At 41.8% G+C, this 15,527-nt stretch overlaps 1 protein-coding gene across 1 annotated transcript in view; it reads right to left on the bottom strand.

Annotated features, from left to right (window-relative positions):
- The window catches only part of LOC122562579 (rabphilin-3A-like), a 239,783-nt gene extending 227,788 nt beyond the window's left edge, over positions 1–11,995 (bottom strand). Inside the window, exon 1 of the mRNA XM_043715534.1 lies at positions 11,902–11,995. The gene's annotated coding sequence lies outside the window, so the exon portion shown is untranslated. The remainder of the gene's footprint in view (positions 1–11,901) is intronic.
- Positions 11,996–15,527: the final 3,532 nt, after the last annotated feature.

Raw genomic sequence — 15,527 nt, 5'->3', positions numbered from 1 at the left:
GTACAGGAGTTGGGAGGTCATGTTGCGGCTGTACAGGACATTGGTTAGGCCACTGTTGGAATATTGCGTGCAATTCTGGTCTCCTTCTTATCGGAAAGATGTTGTGAAACTTGAAAGGGCTCAGAAAAGATTTACAAGGATATTGCCAGGGTTGGAGGGTTTGAGTTATAAGGAGAGGCTGAATAGGCTGGGGTTATTTTCCCTGGAGCGTTGGAGGATGAGGGGTGATCTTATAGAGGTTTATAAAATCATGAGGGACATGGATAAGGTAAATAGACAAGGTCTTTTCCCTGGGGTGGGGGAGTCCAGAACTAGAGACCATAGATTTAGGGTGAGAGGGGAAAGATATAAAAGAGACCTAAGGGGCAAATTTTTCACACAGAGAGTGGTACATTTGTGGAATGGGATGCCAGAGGATGTGGTGGAAGCTGGTACAATTGCAACATTTAAAAGACATCTGGATGGGTATATGAATAGGAAGGGTTTGGAGAGATATGGGCCAAGCGCTTGCAAATGGGACTAGATTAGGTTGGGATATCTGGTTGGCATGGATGAGTTGGATCAAAGGGTTTGTTTCCGTGCTGTATATCTCCCTGACTCTAAAGAAGTTCTGGTGCAATTAAGCTTTTTTTGTTATTTTGTATTAGTTTTGCAGGACTTAGCCAGTACAGATGAACAAGAGGTTAGATTGGAAGCTCTGGTCTACATTCAGTTGGCTGATTTTAATTGGAATGACAGCTCATTATTTTTGGCCCCTTGCGGCCCTGAGCTGAGGTGGTGGAAGAAAATAGTGAGACTTGTGTCACGATTCACGAAGTCCAGCAAGAAATGCAGATGGGGAAAGATGAATGATACCTCCCCAGTCCCCAATCAATCTGCCAGCACTTGCTCTAATATCACAGGTCTCTGGGGGAGTGAGGGAGCACACTTGCAGGTCAGGTAGAGAGGATAAGCAGTTAAACAATCTCCTAGAATATACAGGGGCCAACGAGAGGCTTCAAATTCCAACATGCCAGTCATCAGCAGAAACTATAGGCTTCAGATAACGTCTGGGTGGAAAGGAATCGATAGATTGAATTAGAACTCAAAATACAAGACATAGCATCAAATAATTACACAGGCAGAAGTATCAAATAGATAGGGTGTTCTGGAATTTCTGAAAAAAAGTATGAAGCTCTCCTCTGAATAATTCCCTTCAGACTTGGTTTTGAAAGTCAAAACACTCCCTAGTAATTGTACTGTTAATTGCCCTGAGTATGCATTTGATACTGTGTCAGGTAAAATGTTTCTCTGTACACTCTATTGATCTGTGGTCTAAGCTGTGACGAACATTTCAGTGACTTTGTCAATTGTGTGAAATTCATACCCTTGGTGTTGTCGAACAAACTAACTCCAAGCCACAAAAATCAGGATCTTTTGAAGAAATGTGGATGCTGCACTCTCTCTCTCTCTCTCGCCTGATTCACCAGTGCAGTGACAGACTGCAGCAGTGCTGGGAAGGAGCAAGTTGCTCAGGGTCAGCTGTAACCAATGATCACCAGCACTGGCTGCTCCTGGGTCCAGGAGGACTGCTTCAGTAGCTAGCAGCACATTCCAACCACAGCAATACTCCCGTTAACTCTTCACTAGTCACTGAGAACTCATCAAGCTTGACACAAATATGAGACTCAGTTACAAAAGGAGCTGTGCAGGATGAGGTACATGGAACATGGAACCAGAGATCGGGGCAGAGACAGAAATTGTGGGTCCCAAGGCTGCTCCTGGTTTGGGCCCTGGTCCCCATTCTTAACCTCAGCACAGTGGGCCCCTTTGAACACCGGGATTTAAATACTTAGATTAGATTCCCTACAGTGTGGAAACAGGCCCTTCAGCCCAACAAGTCCACATTGACCCTCCGAAGAGCAACCCACCCAGACCCGTTCCCCCTAACTAATGCACTTAACTCTACGGGCAATTTAGCATGACCAATTCACCTAACCTGCACATCTTTGGACTGTGGGAGGAAACCAGAGCACCCGGAGGAAACCCACACAGACACGGGGAGAATGTGCAAACTCCACACAGACAGTTGCCTGAGACAGGAATCGATCCCAGGTCTCTGGCGCTGTGAGGCAGAAGTGCTAACCACTGTGCCACCATGCCGCAATCGTGATGTACACCCTCAACCCCCGTGCTGGGTCCTGCCAGAGGTAGCATCAAGCCAGGGGACCAGCCTGATTCGATGAGGACTTTAGGAGTACACACCAGGAGCTCGAACAACTAACAGCTCAAAACCAACCAGGACAAAAAACAACCCCCTGCCACTCAATCTGCCACCTTGAAACACGCACTCCCTCTGCCAGTAGTGCAGTGTGGCTGCTGCATTTCTCCAAGATGCACTTTGGCAATTTTCCTAATTATACCTTGCAATCATTTCCCATCTTTTTCACAGTACAGCAAGTACATGGCACAACCAACACCTGCAATTTCCCCTCCAAACCACACACATTGCTGACTTGGAATTATATACATTGGAATTATACTTGGAATTATATATTTTTAAAATAAAATTCACGGCAAGGGTCGCATTTGCTGCCCATCCCTAATTGGCCTTTAACTGAATTTTGGCCAGAGGGATAGAAACACAACTTGTTATCTACATGGAGAGAAACTTCAGAGTGCTTCAGTGAAGAGAGATCTTGGTGTCCTTTTACATGAATTGCAGAAACCTAGTCTGAAGGTACAGCAGGTATTGAGGGCAAATAGAATTTTGGCATTTATTGTTAAAGAAATAGAGTATAAAAGTAGGTAAGTGTTTCTGCAACTGCACAGGCATTAATGAGGCCCCACCTGGAGTACTGCTTATAATTTTGATCTCCATACCTGAGAAGGATGCAGTTGTTTTGGACGCATTTCAGAAGTGATTCACTAGATTGATTCCACAGCTAAGGGGCCTGTCTTAAAAAAGAAAAGTTGAGCAGTTTAGGCCTAATTCCACAGATGCACTGTTGAATTCACTGTCTCAGAGTGTGGTGTTTGCTGGGATGTTAGAGTAAAACTGAAGGGTGAGATAGACAATTTTTAAATTAGGTTAAAAAATCTAATTTTTAAATTAGTAACAGGTTGGAGAGTTATGGAAAACAGTAAAAAAAAGTGGAGCTGAGGCCAAGATGCGATCAGCCATGATTGTATCGAAGGGCAGTACAGTTGCCTACTCCTGCTCCATGGCTTCGGTTCCCTGTCAGGTCATTTCTGAGAGCAGTCAAGAGTCAACCAAATTGCTGTGGGTCTGGAGTCCTTTCACTGTTGCTTGATGAAAAACCTGGAACTTCCTAACAGCAATATGGGAGATTCTAAATGAGATGGACTGCAGGGTTTGAAGAAAGTGGCTCACCATCAACTTCAAAGACAATTAGCAATGGACAAGACGATATTCTTGACACCCACATCCTAAATACGATGTAACTGACTGTTACTTGCTGTTATGGCATGCAGAGGCACACAGTACTTAAAGAAAGGAGCAGGGCTCTGGAGCGGCACAGTACCTGGCATCCATTTGGCTGAGTACCTCTAACCAAACCTTTCACATGCCTCTACTACTCAGGTCATATCCATCTTCAGCATCCTACATGACATCAGCCTTGTTCAACACAAACTGCAAAACACTCAAAAATAATAATTTCAATAATAGAAAACATTTTAAATGCACATGAAATATGCCAACTATGTTAGGCGATATCATGGCACAGTCACTGGACCAGTAACCTAGAGCCCCAGGTTACTACTCTGAGAAGATGGGTTCAAATCCCAGTTTTAAAGAAGTGACGTGTGGGGCTCTCAATGTTTCCCTCTCCACAAATACTGCCAAAGCTATTTCAAATCCCAGCTGGTGGAATTTAAATTGTATTAATAAAATCTGGAATTGAAAGCTACTGTCAGTAAAAATGTCCATGAAATAATCATCGATTGCTATAAAAAAAACCTCTGGTTGCAGTTTACCATCCTTACGTGGTCTGGCCAACATGTGACTCCAGTCTCTCAGCAATCTGGTTGACTCTCTGAAATGGTGCTCGGATGCGACTTCAGTTCAAAGCCAGTTACAAATAGGCAACAAGTCCTGGCCTTACTAGTGATGACCACATCCCAGATCCAAAACAAGTAAGAAAGGCTTATCAGAATGTGAATGAGTACAATCAGCTTCACGTATATTTCCTTTATCCTGGGTGTACTTCAATGCATGGGTGTGAACAATGAATGTAATTATTTCCCACAATTCTGACTGGGGTTTCCCAATAGACACCATCTTTCCCACCATTTTAGAGCAAAGGCACCAGTACATTTCCACCCCTGTGTCTGCCTTTCAAACACTTGTCTTATTTGACATATACTTCATGCAGTGTAACTCATTCCAACATTTTTACATTTTAAATGCAAAGATTGCGTCATTGGGAAAATAATTAGTAGATCTGAACTTGAGGCCCTGTGGTCTATAATCCTCTGATTTTGTTTGACCTTATACTTACTCGATCCTGTTAATCTTTTAAAGGGCCACATGCAGCTGCACTTAAGATCTTAACCTGTTCTTTTTAATTACAGTTCCTTTTTCGAAAGTTATTCATTCTTAAAAATAAGTATATAACTAAAGTTGACGCTACATAAGGTGTAACCCAAATTAATTCCTTCAGATAATGCATGTCACCACATTTACAATTACAAATATTTTCAAAATCATTATGTCAAGTATAAAGTCTGTCATAGACTGCAGCACTTTCTACTATTGTTTAAGGTTTTCAGGCATCCAAGTGATTCTTTTATCATCTCAATTCAGCTCTATCCAAGTGTAACATGGCACTGTCATGGGATCGAAGCAAAGAGCTCTGAAATCTGTCAAAAGGTGGCATAGTGGACACTTGCTTTCATCAACTGTGGCATTGAGTATGCGAGCAAGAAGGAAATGTTGGAGTTGTACAGAACGTTGGTCAGTCCACAGCTGGAGTACTGTGTGCAGTTCTAGTCACCTGACCACAGGAAGGATGTGATAGCACCAGAAGAGGTGCAGAGGACGTTGCCTGGGATGGGGAAACTGAACTATAAGGAGAGACTTAGATAGGCTTGGATTGTTTTCTTTAGAACAAAGAAGACATGATTGAGGTGTATAAGATTATGGAGGGTGTGGCAGGGTGAATAGAGAGCATCTATTCCCTTTGGTTAAGGGGTCAATCAGAAAACAGCATAGTTTTAGGGTAAAGGGCAGGGGATTCAGAGGGGATTTGGTAAAAAAAAACTTTTCATTCAGTTGGTGGTGGGAATGCACTGCCTGGGAAGGTAGTGGAGGCTGGAAACCTTACAACCTTTAAAAAGATATTTGGATGAGCACTTCAAATATCATAATGTATGAGACAAGTGCAGGGAATTGGGAATAGTACACTTTTAGTGGTAGTTATGCTGGTGCGGACTCAATGGGATGAAGGGACTTTTCTGTGCTGTATGAATCTGTGAAAAATCTTTTTACCTTTCAACTTGCTGTGTAAATGGAACCAAAACGCAGCAATGATTTACTCATGAATATATTTGATGTAACATATGTTCAACTGTCTTAATTTGAATTAATCTATACAGGAATGTACATTGATTGTAAAATAATATCCTTGGCTTAACTCAAAAATGAATTTCTTGTGAACATTTCATTCTGTTCAGGCTGATATATTACTAAATTATGGTAATTTGACCTCATTTATGCATGCAAATTAGATACATTCTAACTCAAGACTTTTCTCTTAACACTCATCAAATATCTTTATAGAAGTCAACTTGAAAAGCTTGCAAACTTTTAGGGATAATAAATTATTATTCAAATTTTATTTATGCAAATGAAGTAGGAAAGAGTTTTTCTGCTCAAATCTGAAAGTGTCGGATATTTAGAGGATTATAATTGGGACTAGGGGAGGAGGAAAAGACACATTGATGTTTTATGCTAATCAGACCTAATTCACAAATTTAAATTAACTGCACTGCCGTACAGAACCTCGTGTTAAACTCGCAGTAGGTCATTATTTGTGACAATATGTAAGTGGTTATAAATAAATTGAAACCTTTATAAAAATTATTACATTGAATATATGCATTTTATACATTGCTGTGCTTAAATGGCTGTCAACTCGGTAGTTAAGAATTCCTCACGTTCACTACCCATTGAGAGAAGAAATTCTTTCTCACCACTGCCTTAAATGGGTGACCCTTTGTTGTGGTTCTGTTCGCCGAGCTGGGAATTTGTGTTGCAGACGTTTCGTCGCCTGTCTAGGTGACATCCTCAGTGCTTGGGAGCCTCCTGTGAAGCGCTTCTGTGATCTTTCCTCCGGCATTTGTAGAGCACCCGAGCTACAAATCTTCTCACAAACTTTGGGTGACCCTTTATTCTGAGATTATGCTCTCTGTTCATACAGTCATTCAGCACAGAAACAGACCCTTTCATCCACGCCAACCAGACATCCCAATCTGGCCTAGTCCTATTTGCTAGCTTTTGACCCATATCCACCTAAACGCTTCCTAGTCAGAAACCCATCCAGATGTCATTTAAATGCTGTAATTATACCAGCCTCCACCATTTCCTCTGGCAGCTCGTTCCATACACACACCACCCTCTGTGTGAAAAAGCTGCCCCTCAGGTCCCTTTTAAACCTTTCCCCTCTCACTTTAAACCTCTGCAGTCTAGTTTTGGACTCTTCCAGCCTAGGAAAAAGTCCTTGGCTATTCACTTTATCCATGCCCTCATGATTTTATAAACTCTATAAGGTCACCTCTTAGCCTTTGACGCTTCAGGGAAAAAAGCCCCGGTCTTTTCTCAGAGGGTGGTTGAAGTTTTTACTGCGGAGGGCTCGAGAGGCAGGATCATTAAATATATCTTAAGCTGCAGGAAACAGATTTTTAATCAGTAAGGCTACTGAGGGTTATGGGAAAAGGCCAAAAAGTGGAGTTGAGGATGATCAGATCAGCCCAAGTTCTAATTGAATGGTAGAAGAGACTCGATGGACTGAATTGTCTACTTCTGCTCCTACGTTTTATGGTTTGATGAGAAAAAGGATGCGGTGTTTTGGATGGGATTAAGATCCAAATATTTCCTTTCTTTATAATTGGCAAATGTATTGAGACAGGAACATCTTTGTATATTCTTCCATCCAGCATTAAGTAGTAATCCAATATTACAATGACTTAAATCACAGGCTGAGAACAGCACAGGAAGCCACTGAGCTCTCAGTGCCTTTGAAAGAGCTATCCAATTAGCTCCACACACCTGCTCCTTCCCATAACCCTGTAGATTTTTTCCTTCAAAATAACTACTGTTACTATACTGCCAGCTGTGAATCGAGAAACTTAATACATTTCAAACCCTACGCAAAGGTAGACTGACAGTTTTGGCACATTTCCCAGTGCTAGGACTGAATGACTCCATCACCCACAATGGAGCTCTGGTGTATAGGTCCTTCACCTCTGTGAAGAGGATGATTTATAGATTAGTTTCATAGGTGAGGTTTGATGTCTGAGTGGTACCTGGAACTATGGGTCTCAATGGTATGGGTTTCAGAATGCCCTTTTCTCTTGGTAGTCTGTGGTTCCTGGGTTAGGCATTGTCCTCTTACCTCTGTTATCAAAGTTTGAATACATACTGATGAAAAAAAAGTCTTCTTTAAATACTACCCATGAGGAGCTGAAATGAAATTAATTTAGATCTCATCCACATTTATCTGCAAGATTTTAAAATTGTTCTTAAAAATCTGCACTGTTTGACCAAAATAAAAGGTGAAAATAAAGGTGGTGTAATTATCTTTTTTTTTGGAACTGATATCTTGTAACTTGGCATTTCAAGAGCCATTAAAGATTGTAACAATTTCTTGCAAACCCAGCCCCTCCTATAATTTTCACATCCAATTCTGACTGAAAAGAAATTGGGTTAGATGAGTTGGTTTGGGATTTCAAAAATCTCATTGAAATTCATGAGGAGAACCTGCAAATACTGTTTCAGATCTTTAATCTGTCCCACGAGTACGAGCTCGCATCGGATCCACTGTCTCAAGTTGAGCAAGTTCCATTTTCCCCTCTTTCTGAACGTCTGAGCTCTTCCCTACTCTACCCACCTGCCCCCAACTTCCCCCCGCCCCCAAGAATCCCAGCCCACCCCCACAGCACTCCCCCTGGCCCCAATTGGTAAACAATCTACCTTCTGCCACTTGTGATTACTAATCAGAAATTGACTCACTGGGGGTGCGGAAACAATCTCCATAAAGATGTCACAGTCATAGGTTTTAGCTTAGATTCCGAGCTGAAGTCAGGCTTAGGGTCAAGATGTGAGCATCATAATCATAGCTGGCATCTCAGGGTGAGGTCTCAGACTTTGGGTTGAGATACCAGCTGGAATTGGGATTGCAGCTGCTAGCAGTCTTAGATGAAATCACAATTGCTAAGGTGAAGGTTGGGTCCACACTGGGCTCTCAGCTGGTAATAGCTTTAGGATGGAAATGGGTTCAGATGTGGGACTTTGGGTTGGAATTTTAGCTGAAGTTAAAATTTCAAATTGCAGTCAACAATCTGAAGTAAGGCCTGAAGACCAACAACAGTCAGGGCTTTTGAGTTGAAGTTCCAACAGAGTACAGATTTCAGTTGATGTCTCAGTGGGAATAAGGGCTGTCAGTTTTTATATAAAACAACAAAAACATTTTTAGATATGTTAATTTAAAACATCTGTTAAAAGGAGATGTAGACATTCCAGATTTTCCACTACATGATACTATTCATTCAAGATGAATTGGACAGTGTTCAGCACCATTCATGACTTCTCATGAATAGTTCAAGTTCAAATGCAGTAAGACCTGGGCAATATCCAGGCTTGGGCTGAAAAGTAGCAAGTAACATTTGCCACACAAATGCCAGACAATGACCATCTCTAATAAAAGACAATCTAACCAATGCCCCTTAAAATTCAATGGTGTTACCATCACTGAATGCCCTACTATCAACCTCCTGGGGGGGGGGGGGGGGGGGGGTTATCGCTAAAACTCAACTAGACTACCATGTAATTACTGTGACTAGAAGAGTAGGTCAGGGGGTAGGAATTATGCAGTGAGTAACTCATCCCCATACTCCCAGTTGTCTGGATGAGTGTGGCACAACAACACTCAACAATCTTGATACCAACCAGAACAAATCGGCCCACTTAATTATTTGTGGATGAAGAGTCAGTCATTCTATCACTGACATTCATTTGCAGCAGTGCGTACTATCTACAAAATGCACTACAGAAACTCACCACAGGTCCTTAGACAGCACCTTCTAAACTCACAACCACTTCCATCTAGAAGGACAAGGGCAGAAGATACACCGGAACACTACCACGTGCAAGTTCCCCTCCAAGCCACTCACCATGCTGACTTGGAAATATATCACCTTTCCTTCTGTATCACTGGGTCAAAATCTTGGAATTCCCTCCCAAACACTATTGTGGGTCCACCCATAGCAAATAGATTGAAATGGTTCATGAAGGCAGCTCACTACCATGTTCTCAAGGGCAAAACTAGAGATGAGCAATAAATGCTGGGTTCAGCCAGCCATTCCCACATCCCATGAGAAATAATAATAATAAAAAGGGATAATGGAATCTGGTAGTTTAATGAGTTTCAGCAGAATAGGTACAATTATCCTTCCTTTGGATACATCACCCAACAATAAGAGAATCAACAAGCAAAACCCTCCAGAGTAATCCTAAAACATTTTGCATAAACAAGTCAGTCCCCCACAGGGACTAAAATGAGCTTAAATCCATAGAGACCGCAACTTGTTTTTTTAAGAGATGAAGAACATAAGAAATATAAGCAGGGTTAGGTCTCTTGGTCCCATGAGCCTGCTCCACCATTGAATAAGTTACAGCTGATCTTCTCTCTCAACTGCATTTTTCCATCCATATCTATTGATTCCTTTATTTATGAAACTCAATCCTGAACATACTCAATGACTGAGCATCTACAATCCTCTGGGATAGAGAATTCCAAAGATGTAATCTTGAAACAACTTATTGCAAATGGCTTGTTGTCTTCACATTGAGAATACTTTCCATCATGTTGTGTGGGGTTATTGGTGAACTAAATCAGATAGATTTCAAACAGATCGAGTAACTTATGACTGGGTACCCATGAGGGGCTGTGGGTCATCAACAGCAGCAGGATTCAACACCATCATGATCTGAACCCTTATGGCTTGGCATACCCCCCACTCTATCATTACCATCAAGTCACAGGTACAACCCTGGTTCAATGAAGAGTGCAGGAGGGCATATAAGGAACATCATAGGTATACCTAAAAATGAGATGCTGGCCTGGTGAAGCAACAGCATAGGACTCCTTGCTTGCGAAACGGCATAATGAACAAGCGACACACAAAGTAAGATAATTCTTCAACCAACAACTAACATCCAAGCTGTGCAGCCCTGCCATTTCCAGTTGTAAATAATGGTGGACAATTAAACAACTCACTGGAGGAGAAGTGGATACTGCAGATGCTGGAGATTAGAGTCAAGATTAGAGTGGTGCTGAAAAAACACAGCAGGTCAGGCAGCACCCGAGGAGCAGGAAAATCAACGTTTCGGGCAAAAGCCCTTCATCAGGAATTCCTGATTTGCCTGAAACGTCGATTTTCCTGCTCCTCGGATGCTGCCTGACCTGCTGTGCTTTTCCATCACCACAATAACCTTAACTCGATGAAGAAGGCAGCTCCACAAATATCCCCATCTCTAATGACGGGGGAATCCAGCATATCTGTGAAAAAAAATCACAAGCACAAAAAAAATTGGAGCAGGAGTGTACACAATACATCCTGTTGAGCCTACTGTATCATTCAATGCAATCATGAGACGCTTCCCCTCCTGATGAATCTAGAACCGAGTTTCACATTCTAAAAATAAAGGCAGACCCACTTATAATAGAGATGAGGAAGAAAATCTTCTTGAAATGAGTTGCTAACATTTAGAATATTCTTACCCAGACAGCAGTGGATGCTGGGGTATTTACCTTAACTCTGTTGTCTGTCATACATGTCACTGACAAGTTAAAAGAGAAGCAGGGCTAGATTCTGTACAGAGGAAAGTGAATCAGAGGAAAATAAAATCAGAAAATATTTTATAACGTTCATCTGTACCCAGGTGTCGGGTATTATTTGCAGGTAGCCGGTATACAGTGCCAAACCAACACTGGGAACAAATGCTGCAACTTTAACAGTGCAGACAAGTGCAGTCTCCTATCACCACTGACTTTCTACTATCACAGTCACTGAAGAAAAAAGTCAATAATATTCTTGGCAAAATGCTGCTTTACTGAAGGTTTGCACTTTGCGTTGTCACTTTTTCAGCCTGACAAACAAAAACACAGATAAGAGGGATTGTGTTGGGACTCTCACCTCAACCTCTCTCGGGAGTCTAGCTTTCTCAGTGACAAATGAAAAACACACGGCTCTCAGATACTGATACGAGTTATGCTGTAGCACTTTACCAAATGCAAAACTGCATGAATAAAAACTTGAATCTATTATTAATGCTCACTCCTGCAGTCTTAAGCTGCATAGCTCTCGTCTCCAGACCTGCACAAGGGAAAAGCTGATATTGCTTCCAGTTACTCATTCACTTGAAGTCTGCAGTTACTAGCACAATAAGTGCAGCACCGCCTAGTACATCTATTTAAACAATAATTAACCGAAACAGTTAATCATTTATAACATTCTGCTGAACATTCTTTGTCACATTGAAATCCACGACTAGTCACATCCTTTAAATGTGTTGTGAAACACCTTGATGCCAAATTAATATTTGTTCCCCTTTCTCCCCACAAGAGTCAAACTGTCATTGCTGGGGAAAAAAAACTGTTATTGTTCTGCAACTCCTACCTTTCCCACACAGGATGGCTCAGTGTCAAGGTTTTGCTAACAGCCTTCTCTGCCCCTTGCCTCTGTCTGAGCAGCTGACAGCTTGATGAGTCTCTTCTCCAGGAGTTCTTATTGTGAGAATGTACACATTTGTGAGCATGCTCATTGAGTGACAGGTCCCTGCTGATCACCACCAGAAACCCTGTACCAAACCTAGCCATACACTCCCCTTGTTTGAAAAATTTAGAAATTGTTACAGCTGAGAACCAAAACGTAAAAGCCTTTTAACTTTGAAACGTGTCAGATTGAAAAATAACCAAATGCAAGCAAAAAGATTAAAGCTATCTTTTATTTATTATTAGGAGGAGAGCATTGCTGTCAAGTCCTGCACTAATTACCCAGACCTAATATCCCTTGAGAGGTTGGTAATGAGTTTTAACCTCTAGTCCATCTGGTGCAGGTATACCCAGTGCAGATGGAGCAGGAACTCCAGGATTTTGATTCTGTGATGGCAAAGGAATGGTGGAATAGTTCCCATTCAGGATGGTGTGCAGCTTAGAGGAGAGATTACAGGTGCTGGTGTTCCCACGCAGCCATTGCCCTGGCCCGCCTCCGTCGTGGAGTTAGTGGATTTGTCCAAGTATGTGTTGGATTCGAGAAGACTCGTGTGGCTTAGGTGAACCAAAGGCACTGAATGTGCAGCTTGGAAGCTGGTGTTATGGTTATTAAAAGAAAGCTCTTAGTATTTCATATACATGAAATGAGCCCATTGCCCAAAGGTGCATGAGATATGAACAAGGAGCAGGAGGAGCCCTTTGAGCCTGTCCTGCCATTCAATAAGAATGCAAGGCAAGGGAAACCAAGCTTCAATGGGGAAAAGTCTGGCGCTTTCATCTTTTAAAATCTCCTTTGAACATGGAGTACTTTGGGCATATACCCTGTAAAGCCCAACACAAGTCATATGTTCGGACTTTCCTGTGGGATTTCCAATTAATAGCTTGGAGGACATGTGTCTAGGGTCAAAGTCAATTCCAAAACAGGGCTTATGGCACTGAAGTGTGACATGAGGTATGGAAGAAATCCAGTGGAATCCTTTACGGAAAACAACATTCACCAAGTCAAGTAAATAGATCACAATCCACCCTTTGGAACGAGGTTTCAAATATCACAGCCATCCAGGAACCACATTGTTTGATAGAACTAAGCTCTAGTGGAACTGAAAATTCTTCAATCCTCTTAGTAACAATTTAGCCAGCCAGTTCTATTTGTAGGTGAGGAAGATGTGAACTAAAATTTTGATCTAATGGAGATTAATTTCTGCTTATTGTCACAGAAGAATCTGAAAAGGGGTTCAAGAATAACAGGCAGAACAACGAAGGAGAAACTTAGAGGAAATCCATAGGGATATGTATAAAAATGCACAGTGACTAAAGAAAAAGATGCAAGAAAGTAAAGTAACAGAGGAGTGAATTATATTCAGAAGAGGTTATTTAGAGCAATGGCAAAGATTGTGACCCAAGGCAAGATAGAAAGGCTTAGCAAAGAAAATGAAAGGAAACTGTCCACATATTAATTATAGAACAATTAATCTGATGCACATTTAAGTTAGGTTATTTAAGTAGTTATTAAATGCCTGCAGTGCTAGAGGAATGAACTTGTCATATGTGGCATTGAGCCTTTCTGGGACGTTTGATCATTTAACAAGATTGTGACCTGACGCTATAAACACACCTTCACCTAATATCTTTAGATAAAAAGTATTTCAATCTCAATTGTGTGCAGTGTTTTACAATGTCACTCCTGAACTACCTTGCCACTACTCACCCTTTGTCTCTCTCTCTCTTGCCTCAGTTAAAGTACAAAGCATTATCACAGTTTCAGCTGTAATACATTACCCCCTCCTCCAAACACCTTTGCCTCCAGTGCAGTGCGGAAAGGAAACCAGATTCTATGGAAGTAAATTTCTGGTGGGCATAAATTTTATCCCCAGAACAACTCTTTTTTCGGACAGCACGTCTCGTATGAAGTACTTGATTTCCATTAAAATGTGCTTCATCAGGCTATTAAAATGAGATTCCTGTGTTTTTTTAAATTCACTCAATGTGAGTGTCGCTGACTGAGCCAGCATTTGACTGTCCCTATTTGGCCTTGAAGATGGTGGTTAGCTGCTTTCTTGAACTACTGCAGTCTACTTACTCTAAGTAGACCCACAAAACAATAGGTGCAGGAGTAGGCCATTCTGCCCTTCGAGCTAGCACCACCATTCATTATGATCATGGCTGATCATCCTCAATCAGTATCCTGTTCCTGCCTTATCCCCATAACCCTTGATTCCACTATCCTTAAGAGCTCTATCCAACTCTTTCTTGAAAGTATCCAGAGACTTGGCCTCCACAGCCTTCTGGGGCAGAGCATTCCATACACCCACCACTCTCTGGATGAAAATGTTTCTCCTCAACTCTGTTCTAAGTGGCCTACCCCTTATTTTTAAACTGTGTCCTCTGGTTCAGGATTCACCCATTAGCAGAAACATGCTTCCTACATCCAAAGTGTCCAATCCTTTAATAATCTTATACGTTTCAATCAGATCCCCCCTTAGCCTTCTAAACTCAAGCATACACAAGCCCAGTCGCTCCAATCTTTCAGCCTAAGATAGTCCCACCATTCCGGGAATTGATCTAGTGAACCTACGCTGCACTCACTCAATAGCCAGAATGTCTTTCCTCAAATTTGGAGACCAAAACTGCACACGATATTCCAGGTGCTGTCTCACCAGGGCCCAGTACAGCTGCAGAAGGACCTCTTTGCTTCTATACTCAATTCCTCTTGTTATGAAGGCCAGCATGCTATTAGCTTTCTTCACTATCTGCTGTACCTGCATGCTTGCTTTCATTGACTGATGTACAAGAACACCTGGATCTCGTTGTACTGCCCCTTTACCTAACTTGACTCCATTTAGGTAGTAATCTGCCTTTCTGTTCTTGCCACCAAAGTGGATAACCATACATTTATCTACATTAAACTGCATCTGCCATGCATCTGTCCACTCACCTAACCTGTCCAGGTCACCCTGTATTCTCCTAACATCCTCCTCACATTTCACCCTGCCACCCAGGTTTGTGTCATCAGCAAATTTGTTAATATTACTTTTAAAACCTTCACCTATATTATTAATGTACATTGTAAAAAACTGCGGTCCCAGCACTGATCCCTGCGGCACACCACTGGTCACTGCCTGCCATTCCGAAAGGGAGCCGTTTATCACTACTCTTTGTTTCCTGTCAGCCAACCAACCAATATTCAATCCATGTCAGTATTTTGTCCCTAATACCATGTGCCCTAATTTTGCTCACTAACCTCCCATGTGGGACTTTATCAAAGGCTTTCTGAAAGTCCAGGCATACTACATCCACTGGATCTCCCTTGTCCATCTTCAGAGTTACATCCTCAAAAAATTCCAGAAGATTAGTCAAGCACTATTTCCCCTTCATAAATCCATGCTGACTCTGACCTATCCTGTTACTGCTATCCAGATGTGTCGGAACTTTGTCCTTTATAATTGACTCCAGGATTTTTCCCACCACGGAGGTCAGACTAACTGGTCTATAACTGATTTCTCTCTCCCTCCTTTCTTAAAAAATGGGACA

The sequence above is a fragment of the Chiloscyllium plagiosum genome, chromosome 25 (assembly GCF_004010195.1).
Source record: "Chiloscyllium plagiosum isolate BGI_BamShark_2017 chromosome 25, ASM401019v2, whole genome shotgun sequence".
NCBI lineage: Eukaryota > Metazoa > Chordata > Chondrichthyes > Orectolobiformes > Hemiscylliidae > Chiloscyllium > Chiloscyllium plagiosum.
The sequence above is the reverse complement of the archived record's forward strand: the minus strand, read 5'-3'. Positions and strand labels throughout refer to the sequence as shown.